Source organism: Acomys russatus, chromosome 17, assembly GCF_903995435.1.
Source record: "Acomys russatus chromosome 17, mAcoRus1.1, whole genome shotgun sequence".
In the NCBI taxonomy this organism is placed as follows: Eukaryota; Metazoa; Chordata; class Mammalia; order Rodentia; family Muridae; genus Acomys; species Acomys russatus.
In genome coordinates this window covers 34308844-34321847 of record NC_067153.1, presented here as the reverse complement: position 1 = coordinate 34321847, position 13004 = coordinate 34308844, and the positions used below count along the sequence as shown (strand labels likewise).

At 32.7% G+C, this 13004-nt stretch overlaps 1 protein-coding gene across 2 annotated transcripts in view; it reads right to left on the bottom strand.

Annotated features, from left to right (window-relative positions):
* Positions 1-13004, bottom strand: part of Csmd3 (CUB and Sushi multiple domains 3) — a 1090370-nt gene that overhangs the window by 673816 nt on the left and 403550 nt on the right. The gene's annotated exons all lie outside the window — the stretch shown is intronic.

The following is a 13004-nucleotide window of genomic DNA, read 5'->3' as shown; positions in this document are numbered from 1 at the left end:
GGAATACGCTGACCTTCTAGAGAAAAGACTATTATAGGGTTGACTGTGGACAGGTTGCTGAGCAACTAGTGAAAATGTCATAAGTAGGTGGAAAAAAATTGAGTCTGATAGAAACTCTGACCAAACAGTCTAATATATCTGCATCATAAATTCGGTAGAACCTTTGCAAAATTTATTATTGGAAAGTTATGGTAGGAGAATTTGCCTGAAAAAGTCATTTTCTTAGAAAATAGCATATAGGAGGAAAAAGACTTAAATATTAGAGTCATAATTTTTAAAACTATTATAATGCTATATTATAATGCTAAGTAATTATCCACACTGTAAAATAATGACACAGCTTACTATGGCTTGTTTTTAGCATTAGTTTGATTATGGGACTGGGGATGTTAAACTTTAGTCATACCATAAAAAACTGAAAGAAAATGAACACAGAAACGATCAATTTTAACCTTGTGACTTCTGGTCAGCCCTCTATGACTCTTGACTCTCTAGGAGTACGAAGCATAATCCTTAGGGTGATATAAACCTGTAGGTTAACTAGGTCTCCTGTCTTTGATAGCCTCCCTGGGGAAGAGACAGGTAAATTTATGTTTCAGTTACTAAAGAACTCCATATAATTAAAAACAGAACATATTTGATAAGATAGAAAATGGACACTGGTGAACTGTCGCTAGATTAGCAAAATATCTGTCCTTTTATATCTTTGTAAATATTTTAAAACAGCACAATTTGGCATTCATTTCAGAGAGTACAATGCTGCACTCATGCTAGTATTCTACAAAATAGAAAATCTTCACTGTTTATCTTTATGTTTGCGTTTTCATAATTCTAAGTATAAAATTGCTATATCCCATTTTTCTTTTCCACCTTTCTATTTTAGGGACACAAGTTTAGAAAAATTTGTAGCTGGGGAACTGAAATGTATTTTCAAGGCACTGTAAATTATTTGGCAGGATAGGAATGTGAGAAAATGATAATAGACACCAAAATGTTAGGAAGTCAACACATTTCATCTTTCCTTCAAGAGCTGATGCATCAACGAAGACCCTCAAGCACAAGATTGATGTGACAGGACTGGCATTTAAGAAAGGTTTTTCTAACTATAAAGTGGACAAAGTGTTGAAGGCATATATGAACTGAGGTCAGGACAAACATTTAATGTACCCAGCTTTGGCTATGAAGGTCTTGAAATGAAAATCCTAGATTTAGTAAATACAAAAATAAAACACAGTTAAATTTGAACATCAGGAAATCTACAATTTGGGTGGTTTGTTTTTTGTTTTTGGTTTTTTTTTTGGGGGGGTCTGTTTTTTCCTTACTTAATGTTAACTACATTTATAGTCTTTGCAATACTTTGGGCACATTTACAATGAAATATTCATTATTTATTTGAATTGAGCATGTTGAGAATTATATAATAATTATAATTTCAAATCATTTTATTACTAATTCTTAAAATCTCTTGTGTATATAGTAAGTAAAATTAAGTGAAAATTATGTGTTTTGGTTAATATTATGAAAATTCCTGCAATGGCACATTATGCATGATGACATCATGATTACAAGACCTCTGAAAACATTATTTTATTAGGAATAAATAGATGAGAGGTAAGTTTACAACATGTTTGAGGCCCCTTAACTTCTCATATACTTACTGCTACATTATATTTAGTATTAAAATCTTCCAGTAATTTTCAAACTTGTTGAAAATATGAAAAACTATAAAAATATTAACTTATACCTGAAGAAAGGATATTGGCGAATATAGAGAATTAAGTCACAGATGACTTAAAATGAACGCTCTCCTAAAATGTGAATCCTTAAAACTAATATGCAGCATAAGAACAAATTCTGAAAATTATGTAATAAAGCTTTTTAGATTTTTAGTCTTTTACAGATGATATCACATACAAAATATATAATTTGATTCCCCCAGCTTCTCCTACCCTTCTCTCTGTCTCTCTTGTTCTCTCATTCCCTTTCTCCCACTCTTGTTCGCTGTTGACCTCTTGAGTTCTTTCTCTTTCTCACTCATACACCCAAACAGACACATATACACTCACATAAAAATATACTGCTCATTCATTCTGTGCTACTAAAGATACACCATGTTTGATAGAAACACTACATAAATCAGGGTCTATGAGTCCTGAAAACTTCTTGTAACATCTTTAAAGGACTGCACGTTTGAGTGTTCAAAATATGAGTTTAAGCAATGGATTAGACGTTTTGATTCTAGTTGTTCACACACTTATAAAGAATGCTTGGATTCTTATGGAACTCAAGGTGTGATTTTGGGTACTCTACGGGAGTAGATTTTTTTCTTGTTAAATATGATGCATGCCCTCAAATGTATTTTACTGTAAGAAAAAAACCTTACATTCTTTGTATATTTGCAACTAAATTGCCAATACACACCATAACCTCTTAACCTATGAATACATGAAAGGTACATATCACACACTAAAGCTTGTTTTATATCAATAATTTATTTTTTGCTTGACCCATGACACTTTCACTATATTTACCCATTGAATAGTTTTTTCTATTATAATATCATTTTAGTAATTTAATAGTATTTACTTTTGAAAATAATTTTCTGCTCACAGAAGTAGTACAACCCATTTACCTACCTATTTTGGCTTGAGTTACTGTCTCTCAACATTTGAGGTGAAGCAAGTATATGCAAATTTGTATTTCTTACACTGCAACTATTCTAATGACACTTGAAAATTTCAGAAACCTTCGTGAAACCAATGATTATTTTCCATCTCATAATTTTACTTTTGTGAGAAGAACTTCATTAATGAAACAAACAAAAATTAACTTATGGATTCTTGGTCTTCATTTCAATCCTTTTGTGTGCAATGGATGATGAATATTGATCGCTTACTCCATATAGTTTTGATATGAATTCTTTAGTTTCTGTCTGCTGTGGGCTTTGAATATTATTTTTACTATCTTGAGATGTTCCCTTCTATTCTATTGAAATTTTACAATAAAGAATATTAGAATTTGTGAATCATTTATTTCTGAAATTAATGAGGTAATAATGTGGTTTCTATTTTTGGGTCTATTTACATGGTTAATTATTTTTAGTGACTTACATAGTCTGAAACATCCTTGCCTTTCTAGTGTAAAGCTAGAGTTTTGGTTCATCAGAAATATTCATCTATTTTTCTCTGTGTTTGATGTCTGTGTTTCTGGTTGATATCAGGTAACTATGGCTTCATAAACGTAATTTAAAACTGTTCTTTCCTTTTCCGTTTTTAGCCTAATTTGAAGAGCACTGATGTTAGTTCTTCTCTAGACTCTGGTGAAATTCTTCTAGCTCTGTCTGGCCCTAGATTTTTTTTTGAATTGAGAGATTTTAATTACTCCTGCTATTTCATTGGTCGGTATGAGTTTTTAGAAGCTATTTGATTCATGTGATTTAACTTTGGTAGGTCACATGTATTCATATATCTCGTCTGTGGTCCTATGCCACTTTGTAACCTATATTCTGGACAACCAACTTGAGAAGTAATATGTGTTCAAAAAAAAAAGGTATGTCTTTGCTTAATAAACACTATATTTTACTACAAAAAAAATAAATAAATTTAAAATAAGATGAGTACTTCAAGTTTTTTGTCATTTTATTTATTTTAATTTTATTGAAAATAGATGTTTTATAAAGTATATTCAGATTATAGTGCTCCCCCAAATCCACTCCTGCCCAAATGTAAATCATTTCCTTCTGTTTCTTTTTCTTGTTTTAATTGTTGTTTGTTGTTGTGCTGTGAGATGAGTTGTGAACCATAGTATAGAAAAGCCTGGAGCTCCACAGGCTGCCACCATACTCATGTAATCCATTTCCCTCAGCCTTCCCTATACTAGGATTATGAATATGAATTGTCACTCAACTATTTTATTTTTACTTTTCAAAAAGAGGGGAAAGACAATATGAGTATATTTTAAGAAGTGCCTCATGGTGCTTTCAAGACTCATTTACAAAGTGTATAGTATGAATAAGGAAACATCTATGGTGATCACAAGAATTCTAAGTACTTAGCTCAATAATGCATGCAGAAACACAGGAGGCTAATGTACTATTCACCATGATAACAGCCATGAGGAAATGCTTATACTTGGTAGAAAGTCCACAATAATACACCCCTTTAAAATACAAAGTCTACGAATTAACTCTCCCTCTCTCCCTCTCCCCGTCACCCCTCTCTACCTCTTTGTGTCTCTACCTCTCCCCCTGTCCTCTTCCTTCCCTCCTCCATTCTCCCTACCCCCTCCTGCCCCCCATCCCTCTCTCTCTCTCTATCATGTATTATAAATTCAAGGCATCATTGCTAAACAATAAATCCTCTATACTTATGAAAAATATAATACTATTTAATATCATCTCTGAATTATAAAGTAAAATTTTAACAGGCTATACTGTTGGATGGCTGTAGTCTAATTACTAAGATGCTAAGACAGTTTGGCACCTGCTTGTGTTACATAGAGAGACACTATCTCAAAAAAACAAAACAACAACAAAAACAAAACAACAACAACAATCTACAAATTTTGAGGTTCTCTACACTATAATTTCTCAAGCTCATCACTAAAGAAAATAATATAACTTGTAAACCCATAACATGTCTTTATATTTATTTCTTCCAGCTGTATGTTCATTTCCCATGGCTATTTAAAATACATAGTACTTTATCAATGTTTTCCACATAGTAGGTAGAACAGCTTACTGAGTTATAAATCTCTACTGATAGTAAGGAGTTTATTTTCCAAGAGTGTTATGATCTTCCAAGTGGGGAATATAATCAGGTCCTGGAACTTCAGTGAGTCAAAAGAATACTGCACAAGGTTTCTAGGACATCAGGGGTTCTCCAAGCTTTCTGTCATGCCATATGGCCAACACCAGTCTGTCTTAAAAGACGGTCAGCTGGCATGCATCTTTATGGGATGCTATAATTTGGAATGTGTTCTCCAGAAGTGTGTTCTCCTTTCAGAAAAAAGATATCTCTGCTACAAAATCCTACTGGGCCTGTGCCATTCTAGTTTTACTGACTAGAGAAAATATACTTTTTATAGTGGCAAATAACTTACTGGTTTAATTAAGATGAAATTGAATATGGAGTGCACTGAAACTGAAATTAAATAATATAGTATTAGGCAATAAAACAACTCATGTTTCTGTGCATAAAACAAAAGAGGTAAAGAAAATATTATTCAATAAAGATAAAATTGTGTACATAAATAACACCTGGTACAATTTGTGCTGTCTCAGGAACGTGATTTACAATAATTAGAATCCACTTATATTGTGGTACTAAGCCTATATTGGACTTTTGTAAATAAGAATAGGTGGGATCATCTTTAATCATTTTAAAAGCAGCTCACAGACAGATGTACACTGTATGAGAATTGTTTGCAATTAGTTCTGGATTTGATAAAACTGAGATCAAACTAATAATAAAGCAAAGGTCAATTTTCTTTGAATTTAGAGTTTAGACAGAACTTGGCATAATCAACATTTCTACCTTAAATATACATTTACTGTATATTTCCTTTAAGCTATTTTTTGAAATCTACACTGTTTAATAAGCAATGTTACTTGCATAGTAAAAGAAAAAGCATGCCCATTTTAAAGTATCAATACTGACATATAAGTACCGCGTGCTAACCGATTGCGCTCACTTATATCTGCATACTAGCCCAAGGGGCATGTCCCATGAAAGCCTTCACTTACCAGAAAACTGGGACAGAGGGGAGGGCATCCTATTGGGACTCTAAATGAGAGACGCATGGGAGAATAGCAAAATAAAAGTATACAGAGGGTCCTAGAAATCTACAAGTAGAACAATATGATAGGCAGATTTGGGCCCAGGGGTCCCGCTCAAACTAAGGCACCAGCCAAGGACAATACAGGAGGTAAACTTTAAACTCCTTCCCAGATCTAGCCAATGGTCAGAATATTCTCCACAGTTGAGTGGAGAGTGTGATATGACTTTCTCACGTACTCTGGTGCCTCACATTTGACCATGTCCCCTGGAGGGGGAGACCTGGTGGCACTCAGAGGAAGGACAGCAGGTTGCCAAGAAGAGACTTGATACCCTATGAGAATATACAGGGGGAGGTAATCCCCCTCAGGAACAGTCACAGGGGAGGAGAATAATGGGAAAATGGGTGGGGGGGAGGAATGGGAGGATACAAGGGATGGGATAAACATTGAGATGTAACAAGAATAAATTAAATATAAAAAATAAAAGTAGCAAATAATAAAAAAAAATTAAAGTATCATTACTGACAACTACAAATCAATAGTTCTCCCTCTGAGGCTAATTAAATTACAATGCTACAAAAGAGCATCGATAACTTAGCCTGTGTGCATGTAATGACTTAATTTTCATGGAATATTTTTAAATACTGAAAATATTCTATTATAAGTAGATTTTTTTCTAATCTCAGAAATGAATCACTATCAGTAGTAACACTCTTAATGAAATTTGACACCACCATTACCAGTAGCCATAAATTTTAGTTTTATGAGGTCTAATTTACTACTTGTTAGTGTTAATGCCTATGCTACTGGGTTCCAGGTAAACAGTTCATCCCCTATGGCAATGACTTCATCCACATTCCCTACCACTATGTCCTCAACCATATCCAGGTGCCATATCTTATTTGGGGCACTGGATCTATTCTGAGAATTTTGTAGGAGGAGAGATAAGACTATAGTTTCAGTATCCTGGATATACATATAGATATGCAGTTTAACAAGAAACATTTGTTTAAAATTCTATTTCTCAATGTATGTTACTGGATTTGTTTTTAAAAATCAAGCATAGCTATAGGATTGCGAGTTAAATGTAGATCTTGATTTTTGTTCCATTCATCAAGGTTCTGCTTTTGTTATTATGTCTCTGTAGTATAATTTGAATTGTGATACATTAGCAGTTTTTTTAGTATATTTTTAAATTTATTGCTCATGGTTGTTTTATCTTAGCATTTCACTAGGTAAATGTCCATATAAAAACATGAAATAACATGAAAATTTAATAAAAGCAATGTGCTGTAATTTAATAAATAGTGAGATGAAAGTGTGAGCAACAGAAGACTGTAACAATGACTGCAATGTATTTTAGTGTAGCTTAGCCTAAGTTGTATCTGCTCATTGTATCTGAGATATGATATTTCATACTGAGTCCTGGATAATGATATGGAAAAAGTTACGGGAAGAAATCTAAACTACAATGTCCAAAAGGTCAGTTTGAAAATGTTAACTGTTAGGAAATTAATGTGAAATTATAATAACTTGGAGTCATTTTCTTGTTAGTAATCCATGAACTAGCAGAGCTGAGTTAATTGTAAAACAGATCATTTATCTCTTAGCAGCTATTGCTCCTGCTTGCCTGTATTAATGATGATGTGCTGCTGTGTGTGCATCTGAATATGTACATACACACATACAGATTATGTACACAGAAATATGTGACACGGTGACATGTGGAAGCAAAGATTAGCTATTTTTCCACTGAGAGCACTTTAAAGATGAAAACAATGTAAAATGTTGTTTATATGCTTTCTGTAGAAAAACATACTTTGCCAAATTCTATAATGTAAATGCCAGAAATATTGAGAGCCAAGAGTAGAATCACAGAATAAGGAATTGCCTAGGATGGAATAGACATTATCATCAATACCGAGTTTCTTTTTTCTTAATCCAAATGACTAATTGAAACCAATGGTCCAAATAAATACCAGATCCATTGATATGGTTCCCTGAAAGAAACAGATGCTCTGAGCAGCGGGGAGATGCCAGTGCAATGGCGACAAATGTGACTGAATACTATTCTTGCATGACCTAGAGAACTAATCATGTGCGCAAGAAAGTGCATTCAAATCACTCACCTAGGAGGTTTACATTTGATCTTAGTAAAATGATTAAAAAAGTGGCCAGCTCTCAGGCCTCAGCAAATTTGAGTACCAAAGCACAATAACATATAATGTTTGAGGTGTTAATGGCGTCTGCAGTAGGACCTGAGACGTGTAAGAAAATTAGCTGATATATGAAGACGATGGCTTAGATTTTATGCGGCACAGACAACAAAAATGTTGGAACACTGTAAGACACCTCACTTCATCGTGCTAAAAATGTAAATGACAAACACACTTGGGTTCTTTTAAAAAATTTAGAGAAGTAGGGATAGAATAAAAGATGAAAATGTTCAACACTGACTTGGAGATTAGCTAATACTTGGAAAATAAAGGTGACTTAGAAAAGAGGACTTTCTTATGTCCTGAAACACAAGTGAGAAATAGACATGTCAGGATAAACTAAAATAATTTCTGAAAGAACTAAATAGTGTCCTCTTCCCATGTTTATACACATATGCATATATACATCTATGTGAATAAATACGCATATATACATGGGTATAGATATGGGAAGATACATATATGGAAAGTAGATATAAATGGATGTATACATATATGCATATACACACACATATATATGCATGCAGGTAGTAGCAATTAAAGAAACAAAAAGAGTTCATGAATTTGAAAGATATCAAGGAGGAAGAACAAAAGCAGTAGAATATCATGTTATTATACTATTTTATCAAATATATAAAAGAAAAAAATTTAAAAAGTAACGATGTTCCAAAATATGGTGAATATTGATATAGCAAATGAGGCAATAGCAGAGATCAGATTGGTAATAAATGATATATCTTACCTGTTTATACTAAATAATAAGATGTACTGATGAACATAAATGTGTTGAAAACTCTATGGTGTGTTTCGACATAGCCTTGCCTTTTATTTTTAAAATATCGCCTTAGTATTATATGGATGATGGCGCATAACAAAACAACAGAGTCAGGAGACAGATCTAACATGCAATGCTAGTGTCTGTATAAAGGACAGGGATAGTATTTGTTCAAAAAAGGGGGATGCAGAGACTGGAGAAATCATTATGTGCTTAAGAGCACATATATTCTACAAAGACTATGTATTCTGCTCAGAGTTATCTTATCATGTGGCTCACAGAGAGTAAATCTAGTTCCAAGTGATCTACCACCCTCTTTCCTCTTCCTGTGCCTGAATGCAAACGATACACAGAAATTCATGGAGATATATAGAAAGTCAGATAAATTAAAATGAATAAATAAATAATAAAGCCTTTAAATATGGATACTATATTTATTTGAGGTGTGAATTAGTGGTTGAAAAATAATTAAACATTTATTTTATTACTTTTCTTTTCAATATCAACTACAGATTTGCTACTAGGATAATTATGCTTGCCAAGAGACATTGGAATTCAAAATAGCCAACATACAAAAGGTCATATTATATTTCCATGAGACCTCACAATTACAGAAATATATACATATTCAGTTACTAGAATAAATAGACTATAATAAGTATTACTCAGTAATAGTACAAAAATCTTGGTGGTCCGAAAAACAATGCAAGCTTTTTTTATTAAGGTAAACTGCATTACTGGAGACATCTTACACTCTCATTGCAGATCATGGATAAATCAATCACAAGCTTAGTAGGAAACTTCTTTCCTACTAGAGATTTTTTCAGGTGCCAGAAGTTGCTATGCAGGCTAATATGGGGACATTTTTCACAGCTTTTAGTTTTATGTCTGCTTCCTAATTCTAAATCACACTTGGAATTATGATGAATATTTCATTTAAAACTTCATTAGGAAACTGAAAATAACTGAAGAGTTTAAGTATTTATATTATGAATAATTATGATCTCCTAAAAACGTAACTAAAACAATGATTATAACCATGTTGCTGAGTTTTAATTCATTGAAGAACCCTATGAATTGATGGGCATTAAAACAGATATAAGCAAATGAAAAAAAGAGAGAATCCTTGTCTTTAATCTCAGGACATTTCACGTTTTCATTGCTGGAGTTCTGTTCAGGTACTTTGACCTGTAAAAGGGAATCTACTTTTACTTTGAATTTGTCATCACAGAGTATAGTGGTGTAACAGAAGTTGCCAGCTTTCTTCCTATCTAGAATGAAAGGATACAAATCAGTACTCATCTTCGGAGGACAGTATAATTTAGGTTTTACTTGTCTCATCAGGCTCATCATATGTGATGAGTAAAAGCATATGTTTAATTTCTTTTAAATTACTTTTTCAAGGTCTATGTACTTACTTTGTATAGCACAATATTACATGGACACTATAAATTGGCTATATTGATCCAATTAAAATATTTATTTGTGTAATAAGAGCACCAATAACTACTTTCTTACTAATTTTAGAATACTAATTTTCTTATGATAATTACAACCACTGTCATACAATAGACATCTTGGATATCCCTTTCCATTAATATATTTTTATAATTCGACCATTTTCTGCACACTCATTGCAGCAAACACATTTTTCCTGTCTACACCTATGAATTTAACTTTACAGTTCACATATAGATAAGATTGAATTTCTCCTAATCAGCTGCACCTGGATCATTTAATTTAAATATGGTCAGAATGTGTTCATGAACAGTAATATCAATTTTATACCCTTTCTATTGTGCACAGTCCCACAATAAACATGATAGTGGGAAATACGAAGCGCATGCTCCCATGGATAACAATAATGAAAAATAAAGAAATCTTATCATCTGTGACACAAAAGATGAATGCAGAGGAATCTTATTTTGATTGAGATGAAGCTTGAATGGAAAGACAAACATTCGATTATCTCACGCATACGTTGAGTGTAAGTGTTATCTGTTTCATAGCTGGAAAGCAGAGCCTGATCTGGTGATGGGTGACTAGATTCCTGATAATCAGAGGGCTGAGAGAGGAGTGTTATGAGTTGAGGACGATCTGGGATACCTTCTGGCAGTCTCTCAAAAATAACAAAAGAGAGATGTAGAAAAGGCAGAACGAGGAATAAATAGAAGGACAGAAGAGATGGAGAAAAGGTAATAAAAGGGTTGATGTAGATAATTTGAAGCTAGTGATGAGACAAAACACAATTACTCTCTGATGAATTTAGAGCTTGGCTCATTAATGAACAGTTACATATTTAAATTTTATAAACAATAATGTAAATTTATAAAGGATTCATTCTTATTCACACTTCACCCACATTCAAAGTAGTCAAATTGTAAACTTAGTAGATAACAAGTTACTTATTATTATTGACTTTATATTTATTTATATGAAAATTTGTTCTATGATAAATTTATGTCAGTTATTGTCAGGGAATCTTGGCTAGACAAATTGCAGTTTGCAGATGACTTTATCATATTTCCAAATATAATTATTGCTATAACTTTAAACAAAAGAGGGCTATTCTTTATGCACCATAATTTACTTTAGTATCAGTTAGAATTATGAGGAGAAAATATTAATTATTAGAATTTTACATGTTTTACAGTTTTCTCTCTATACTAAATCTTATTTAAGTAGACTTGAAAAATTAGTAGCCTATGCATATGAAACTTAATGTAAAATTTTGAGTGTACATTTTAATGATACAATATGTACATAAGATTTTAAGAATAATATTGGTAAAATATATTGTACCAGGGTATTTAGAATAATAATTTGATTCAAAATTTACCTCTCAGTGTCAACCTCATGTAGATTTTCTTCCCTTAATTATTCCTTCTTTCTTTATTTTATTCATTCACTATATTGGGTAGTGCCAAGATCTTTTTTTATTTTTGCTTCCAGTTTACTGAATTAAAATTTTGAATCATGACATTTTTATAATATTAAAAGAGCTAGTGCTTCTCAGCTTGAAAAAATAATCTTGAATTTCAGTGTTACTCACTGATACAGGGACTTGTAAATAGAAAAAAGACATTGGTTATGTGGGAGAGACAAGGCAGCGATTTATAGAGAGAGTAATCAGAAGTTTTAAACATGCAACGTGCATAAAAATGGCAGAAGACAAATTTAATAGAAATAATGCTTCATTGTTCAGAAATCATTATTTCTTTTTCTTCCCCTTTGCTGAAAAAAAAATTGATATTCAAAGCAAACAAGTAAAAATATCCTATGGCTGCTGCAGATAATGTTCGGACACATGTAGGATTTTGCTCCTTTCCGTACTTCATTTCCCTTTCATACCATTAATTTCTTATTGTATATGTTCTTATGAATCACGACCGGGATAGCTTTTCTATTTTCAGTGTCAAATAATCAAGGCTGGTGGATCTGGATGCAGGGGCCCTGCACAAACGTTGCACCAACCAAGGACATTGCCGAGGACTTAAACCCTGTTCAGAAGTAGCTAATGGACTAACAATTCTCTACATAGGACATGAGGAGGGAGATGTTGACAGCCTCTACAAGATCGCTAGTGCCCAAGATTTGATCACTACCCCTTAGCAGAGAGGCTCTGTGGGAACACAGAAGAAGAGGAAGCAGGCTATCCTGATAGATCTTATAGGCTGTGGTCATACAGTGGGGAAGGAGGGTCCCACATGTCCAAGGTCTAGCAGAGCTGAATAGAGCAGAAAGGGGAGGAATGGTAGGAACAGGCAGATAAGAGCGAGGGGATTACAATTGGGATGTAAGGTGAATTAATAATAATGATGAAGATGATGATGATGATAAGGCAAAAATAGACTAGGTACAATACCCATCTTGTACTTCTATGCAATTTATAAATATGTTAACTGTGTAAGTTAATAATGTGATGTAAAGTTGATATGATGGAAATTGATTTACATTCAGAATTTTAGATGCACCAAGATAGGAAAGATGCTTTCTTCAAGGCTGTAGAATACAAATAGCCAAAACACTAAGAATGTAACATTTGTATAAGTCCTGATTGTGTCATGGTTCTTCTTGCTAAAGGTAGTCTATTATATGTGTGTGTAATGATATAAATGTGTGTATAAAAAGTAAAAATGTTTAATTAATAAAAAAGAGATTCAACAAAAGAAATAAAAAATAAAATATACAAATATTTTTTTAAATTTTTTAACAATTTATTCTTGTTACATCTCAA